Raw genomic sequence first — 8326 nt, forward strand, 5'->3', positions numbered from 1 at the left:
TCCAATCTGCCTTCCAAACCTTCTTCTGACTCTTTTTTATTTGCAGGTCTTCTTTTAACTGAGACATACATTACCCTGTTTTTAACGAATATACCTACGCTTATCTTCCCAAGATTTGATTTTCCAATAGGCTTCAAATACATCTTGTCTATCTTTCTCCGAAAATAAATTACGAAACATACTAATATTTTGTTTTCGTGCACTACGTTTGCAAGTACATCGATCTTTAACTGCTCTTTTTTCTTCTGCTCACTAAACTTCCATTTTCTCTCATTTGTTTTCTTTGACCCTAATCGCTGTAGTCTTCGTTTTATGTTCGTCTGTTTCTTCCAAGTCTTCCTGTCAACTAAATGTCTTCTTGACCGTTTTCGTCCAGTTTTAGTTATCTCCTCAACTTCTTCTTGAGCAACATTTTGATTAACTTCCCCCAAGTTAATATTAGCCACGTTTTTACTATGGTTTTTTTCATTGAAGTCACGTTCAGCAACAGTCTCGGTTACTTCACCGAAGTCAATATTAGTCACATTTTCATTATTTCTTTTGTGATTAAAGTTAATAGACCCGTCGAAAAGAAGTTCAGTCTCATCTATTCTTATTAAGTTATCTATTCCAGTATCTTCATCAGTCTCAATAATTCCATTCAGTGCTGCTTCAACCAGATTCAAATTATTTGTATCATCTTGGGACATAGAATCTACCAAAGGATCTATATTCTCATCCGTAATGTAAGGTATCTCTTCAGTAAAGAATTGTAAAAGAGTTCCAAGATTTGGGGAAACATAACAAAAAATCGCTTCAAAAAAGTAGTAACTTACTGTGACACTTGTGAAGGTCAACCACACCTTTGTTTAGATTGTTTCAACAAACACTCCAAATAACCGATAATTTTTAATTTCTTTCATGTTCTTATTTAACTTTTGTATGTATTTTAGTTTGTAATGGATATTTTTACAGTTTTATATTTTTTACTCGAAATAAAGATTTGTCAACATTTTGATATCATTTCAGTCTCCCCTATTCAGCCAAAATTAAAACTGATATGTACATGCGACGACTGTATGCCACGGCGGTCGAATACTGTAATAAATCCGCTTCTCTACACGACCTCTGGCAAAACAACAACTATATCACAGACCGTATCAAATCGGTCGTATACGACCGCTGTGACATGAAGTACTTATTGAACTGTCGGTCGTATACGACCGCCTGGCAGTCAACCTGTTAAAATTATATTATTTAAATTAAAAACTCGCATCGCTTCGTGCTTATACGATAAGAAAGCTATGCTTCTCCTCCTCGGTCACTACCGGAGTACCACATGCTGTTAAGACTACCATTAGAAACTTTTGGAAAAAAGGTGAGCTTTTTTAGGAGAGTAAAACGAACAAGATTATGTAAAAATATGTTTATTATACAAAAAAACAAAGAAACTTAAATATTCTCTATGATAAACACAAACCAAAACAAAAATGTTTGTTGAACAAATTGACTGAGCATAACAAGTTGTAAACAATTTTCTGTATTTATGTTTCTTCTTTTTTATTTATTTGTGATTTTATTTGCATTTACATTTTCAAGGTTTATTTCCTTAAAATATTATGTTGTTTTTATTCAATTGAAATTCTTTTCGATTAAAATAATATAATATGGCAGTTGTCTCTAATATTTTATTAATATCGTTATAGTTATAGATATGCCATTTAAAATATTTTACTGCTGCCACACTTTTTGCTTATTTTTTGGATCAATTCACTTATATTACTGCATAATATCGTCTAATTTGCTTTTTGAGTAATAATATTTCTTATTATGATTCATTAACCCTTGAATGCCTAAGCGGGGTACCTTAGGAAGTCCCGTAATAAATTTTCTTTAATATATATTTTAATTACACAAGTTGGCAACGGCGCGTCTAGATATGCATTGGAACAAAGCCTCTTGACTTGTTTTTAGTTGATGCTGAGACCTGTCGCGTGTTGGTTGCTTATTATGACGAAAAAAGTGAGTTAAATAGACGAAATAGAAATATGAGTGAGTTTAACAAGAAAAAACCGTTAACGCAAGAGGAGTTAGAAAGCATTATTCAAAATTGGAATGATAAATCAGATGACTCGGAAATGGATTATGACGAAATTGTAGAAAACGAAGATGATGAGGATCTTATGAGACGTGATTTCAGAAACAGAAGACAATGTAGAAATTTAAAGTAAAGAGGACTTAGACCAGGAACCAGGAGCTAACGAATGTGATATAGATGAGGCAGTCCCTAAATTAACCAGTCAAGTAATAGTCCCAATACATTTACAGCAATATTTAATTTATTTATAACAACAGAAATATAAGACATAATTTGTTTTTACACAAATAAAGTATTTTGACGACTTGAATAAAAATCTACTAATCCAAAGCAAAGGATTCCGATTACAAGAGAAGAATTGGACTGTTTTATCGGTGTTCTTATCAAAGCTGGTGCCCTCAGATGTGAAAAAAGAATCTACAAGAGAGATGTGGTCTACTTATACATATATATGTCAATCATTTTTCTCTGCGGCCATGCCCAGAGACACATTTGAAGAAATTTCGGTATTTTTGAGATTTGGTAACAAGAGCACCCGAGAAAAAGGGAAAGAAAAGATAAACTTAATATATTTAAAGAAATTTGTAATATGTGTGTCAGCAACTGCCAAAAGGCCTTCGAGTCATACGAATGTATTATAATTGATGAACAATTAGTTTCCTTTGCAATTCCTGACAATTCATCAAATCAAAACCAGGGCGGTATGGCATTAAAATTTGGACAGCTGCTGATATCAAGACTTCTTATTTGTGCAACCTTCAAATATACACTGGAAAGAATCCTGGAGGTCAACCAGAGCAAAACCAAGGCTATCGAGTAGTAACCGATTTAGCAAAACCATACCATAACAGCGGACGAGCCATTACCACTGATAACTTTTTCATTAGCCAATTATCTATTGACAAAGTGATAACTTTACTAGGTAACTTTCCCAAAAACAAACCAGATACACCATTATTACTAAACATTGAATCTATACCTCCACAATCGTCAATTTGCATTTACAGAGGATCTTTCTATGGTGTCATGTGTTCCGAAGAAAAATTAAATGGTTCACATTTTATCAAGTCAGCACAATGACAGTGTGGAAAAAGATGGAGAGAACAAGCCTCTTATGATATTAGATTATAACAGGACCAAAGGTGGGATCGACAACGCTGACAAACTCATACGAGAATATTCGTGTAGTCAAAAACTTCTAGATGGCCCTACAGACTCTTCACAAATATAATAGATATTTGTACTTTGAATTCATTTGTCATATGGAATGAAAAAAATCCTAGCTGCAAAAAGTGATTTTGTTACAACTGGAAGATGAACTTGCTAGAAACAATATGAACAAGCGTACCACATGCAGGAATCTTCATTCATATGTGAAAACAACTCTGAGCAACTGCGAAATACTTGTACACATGACGGAAGAGGGACGCGAATTGGCCATGTGTACTAGAAAACAAGCTAGATGTTACCAGTGTCCGAGAAATATTGTCAAAAAAGTAACAATTTGTGATCAGTGTAAAAGATTTGTGTGTGGTGAGAACCGAAACAGACAAGAAATCATAATTTGTGGAAACTGTTACAATAGCCAATAACGTGAATTTAAAAAATATATTACCTCCACTTTAATTTATTATTACAAGGTATATACCGGAAACAAATTTTATGTTAATTTTAACTTGTTATAATATTTTTTTTTGTTTTTAACTAGGTGTTGAGAGATTTAGTAATATCTATATTAAGTAAATTTATGTGAAATAATAATAAAAAATAAGTTTTGTTAACAATTTGCTAAAAAGTTGATATTTTACATTAAAATTAGTTGGAGTTCCTAAAGTACCCGGCTTAGCCTTTTCCGTTACTTTTAGTTGCTTGGGCACTCTAAGGTTAACGGCAATTTTGGATATAATAACAGCTAAACACTACTGGCACACATCACAGATTCAACAAAATCAATGATATAACTAAAATTGTAGCAAAATTTTCACCTGAATAAGTTATTTTAAAGTTAACGCTTTAAATATACGCTTTACTATTCTAAATGTAAACGCTATTGAAGAAAAGATGTAATTCATAAACACAAGCATTTTGAATAATGTTTTTCGTGTAGTTGTTTCCAAAAATAAAATCGATTTTATGCCAGTAATATACGTGTATTGATCTCAAACATACATAAGTTGTAAATACTTCGTTTCTTATAAAAATTATCTTAAAACAGCATCTAAAATAAAACATATTTAAGAAGCACTTATTAACATATATACTGCCAATTATTTTTTTGTCAATTTAGCTGTAGTACTTTTTAATATAGCCATAGATCCTAAAAACAAACAGCCTTTGCACCTATAATCCTAAGGGTTTTATCAATTAAAAATTTTCATGAGAATAAGACGTGAAGATAGATTCACAATATAAATATGACATTTGACGACAATATTTTAACAACATTTTACACTGCGAATATTAATAGGGTGTATAAGGTTATATTTTCTTTTAGTAAACTAGTGTAAATTGTATGCAGTCTCAACAAAAAAAAAACAAATTTCTTGTAATATTATTGTTCCACGACGGAAGATGAATATTTAAGTTAACCCTTTCCAGAACACATCAGTCCTGAGCCTAATCGTCGAAGAGTTTTAATCGATGTGGCGTTATGTGACCAGACTGTCAGCCGGCGCTGCTGTTTAAATCGCTAATTAAAAAATATTTATTAATGTTTGTATTTTGAGAACGAGTTCTGAAGTGGAAATTGAAACGTCAATAAACGTATTTTTACCTTTAATTGTGGCTTATTCCCATTTAAATAGTAATAACTTTAAAATGCACAAGAAAATAGCTTCAGAACAATATTAAAAAATATTTACATTAGATTATAGTGTCGTCAGTTATAAAGTTTTTGTTTTTAGCGATTTACAAGGTGGATAAAGAGTGCAACTGTAAATTATATGGAAAAGTGACAAAATTTTACCAAAAAGCATAGAAAATCCTTTAAAATGGGGGATTGTAAAGTTATTTTTGTTAAGTTGTTGCTTCATTATTGCAAAAATAGTCTCAACAAAAGTTGTTTTTTGAAAATTATTAATAACTATTCTAAAAATGCACAAAAATCTTCGATTTCGCGTGAAAAAATTAATTATTTATTTGAAAATCAAATCTATTCTTGTTAATTTTTCATGAATTATGCTTATTATTTTTACAATAATTATTTTTCTTGGCTGAAAAACATTACAAATATATTTTAAACAAATTAATTGTTATAAACTTTTTAAAATAAAGTATGTAAATTGTAATATGTTCATTATGTATCCAGATTAGTTGCATCATTTTTACTTATAATTATATCAAGTTTATACAAAACTAATTTGTGTAAAATATAAATATATTTGTATAAAATGTTTTTGAGAAAAAATAATTGCAATAAGCATAATTCAAGAAAAATTAACACGTATAGATTTGAGTTTCAATAAAAATTATTGTTAAATGATATCAGTAAATAAATGAAAACGTATAATTTTGCAAAATCAATATTTATTTTAAATTGTTTAAACCAATTACTCGGGTAAATAAACAATTCACAAATTAACTAAATGCATTTTTATGATTTATACCACTAGGTACCCCAAATAAAAAAAAAACATAAATTTTCGTTCATTAAAATCGGAGATATTGCTACTTTTACAAATTTGAATTTATAAATTCAGCTTTTGAAATAGTAAAATCGCTAAATCGCTTTTAAACGCTTTACCTTTGGCACATCATGGACGGCTCATCTTTAATAGAATCGGTTTTAATTTTTTTTTTGTCTTAACTTGAACTTTTAATCTTTCAAACGTTTTTTTTTAATTGCTTATTATTTATAAATAAAGTCCCTGTGATTTAAAAAAAAAGGGCTAACTCAAATTTAGAAATCATAGGTATATTTTTTTGAATTCGTGAAAAAATGGCAACATGGCAAAAAAAATTACTTTTTACCACGAAGGGATTTAACCTAATGCATTGTTGTTATCGTCCAAAAACATTAAGATGTCCTCACCTGATTATCATGAGGATATGACGGCTGAACTCTTCGAAAAATAGGCAACAGAACAGCATTTACCGAATATTAAAACAAATTCCGTAATAGTAATGGACAATGCGTCATACATTCAAGACTCTACACCAAAATTACAAATACTAGGTAAAACTAAAAAAAAATTGTTACAATTAATGAAGCAACGAGATTTTCAAAAAGAATGCGCCAATGATAACTGTTTGAACGCCACGGGCATACGGTTTTGCGGCTCCCTCCATATCATTGTATTTTAAACCCAATTGAAATGATATGGGCCGATGTAAAAAAAGAAATTGCGGAAAATTAATAAATCTCCCCAATTAAGTGACGTTGTTGCACAAAATATAAGAGTAACCGAAGAACTTAACAAAACTGACATTTTGGACAAATGTGTGAAATTTTGTGTGGCTCATTTTCAAGTAAAAGAAAAAGAACGTCTTACTTTACCACAAATTAAATCGGTAGTTATAAACACAAATGTAGGCTCAAGTTCTGAACACACGGATAGTGATAGTGTTTGATGGTGTAAATATTTCAACAAAGACGGTATGTCAACTTGTCAAAAATATGTTTCATGTACGGTAGTAAAGGTGATCTCTCCATTAGTCTAAGACGATTTGGTCGTTTTCAATGTAATTATTTTATTTTTATATTAAAACTGTAGTCCCATTTCTTTAGTTCTCAAATTAATAAGCACATATATGCGAGATTTGACGACGTGAGATTGTTATCGTCCGCTCATTGGTTATCGTAATTAATGGAATTTTGTTATAGCAATCATCACGGTGACCAATAAAAAATTTTTTACTATAATGTTTATCTTCAGTTAGTATGGGTTTCAGTTTATTGTTCTATAAACTATTGTTTATTTTTATTGTTTTATTGTTCTATAACTTCTATTGTTTTAAAATGTGTTACAGAAGGCAGCGACACTAAACGTGGAATTTTGTTTTTATACTTGTTTAGTTGACATCGTATAATCTATACCTACCTGCAAAGTTTCACCTAATTGCTATATTTTTTCAAATATACATCGTTGCTCAAATTCAAATGAAATGTTGTTTATCTATTTGGCCGTTATAGTACGTATAATATGTTTAGATTCTAATAGTGCAACCAGTGGGAATGGGAAGACAAGGTGGACTAAAGCTGAGGTGGATAGACGGGGTAACACAGGATCCTGAAAAGATCGGTGTTGTCAACTGGAAAATCCAAGTCGAAACAGAGAAGAATGGCGCAGAAGGCTTGAGAAGTTTGAGGTCTTTTAAGGGCTGTTGTACCGTGATGATGATGATGAATATGTTTATATAGGATTTATGTATGTATTATATAAACACATGTAGAAGAATGGTGGAGCTCGAATTAAAAATAAAAAGAAATGCAATAGTCTACTTTCAGAATGTCTTTTCCCTACGTAAAGCATTTCATTTCAATTAGAGGTACCCATCGAGCAAAAAGACAAAAGAGGGAATCTAATCGTTATTAAAAGGAGACCAAAAAAGTGGCCTCTGATGGAGGACATATCCGGAAATGCGAATGCGCCAAATTTAAATTTCATGACACTTCACAATAATCATACAGTGGTGTAGGGGTTCTAATTTATCTATTTATTTGTTATATTACATAATATTAATATTACATAATATTAATACATAATACACTTAAAATACTTTTTTTAACACTAGAACACAATAAAGTTTTAATTAAATAATAACAATAATAGTCTAAAATGTGAAACAATTGTTAAAAAACTTCAATAGAAAATACAAGTAATCTTTCATGTGACAGTTGGGACAAACAATAACATCAGGAATAACATAACCCAACTAAATTTGATTTCTTAAACAAGGAAAGAGTCTCTATTTCCTTGTTTAATGTGGCCTCTCAAGATGGCACTTCCTGTCTAACAATATTTTTGCCCCCACTATCTTTACATTCCCTCTTTTGTCTTTTTGCTCGATGGAGGTACCACAAGTCTTCCTGATGAAAGATGAAACCGCTAAACTCGTGTAAAAGAACAGTGAAGCTTTAATTAAAAGAAATGCAATCAAGAGACTATCAAAGAAATAATAGAGCTTTAAAAATAACTTATAAAATCGCATGTAACCTCACACTAATTACTAGGAAATTGTTTATTTCAGGGTTTAACATCTCTTTATAAATAACAGCGATTTAAACACAACGACCTAACAGTCTGGTTA

General features: G+C 30.7%; 1 long non-coding RNA gene across 1 annotated transcript; it reads left to right on the forward strand.

The window, feature by feature from the left end:
- The first annotated feature begins 5522 nt into the window (after window positions 1-5522).
- Window positions 5523-8242, forward strand: LOC140448020 (uncharacterized). The gene is made up of 2 exons (XR_011951647.1): window positions 5523-7564; window positions 8091-8242. It is a non-coding gene; the product is annotated as an uncharacterized lncRNA (long non-coding RNA).
- Window positions 8243-8326: the final 84 nt, after the last annotated feature.

This window comes from Diabrotica undecimpunctata, chromosome 8 (assembly GCF_040954645.1).
Source record: "Diabrotica undecimpunctata isolate CICGRU chromosome 8, icDiaUnde3, whole genome shotgun sequence".
NCBI lineage: Eukaryota > Metazoa > Arthropoda > Insecta > Coleoptera > Chrysomelidae > Diabrotica > Diabrotica undecimpunctata.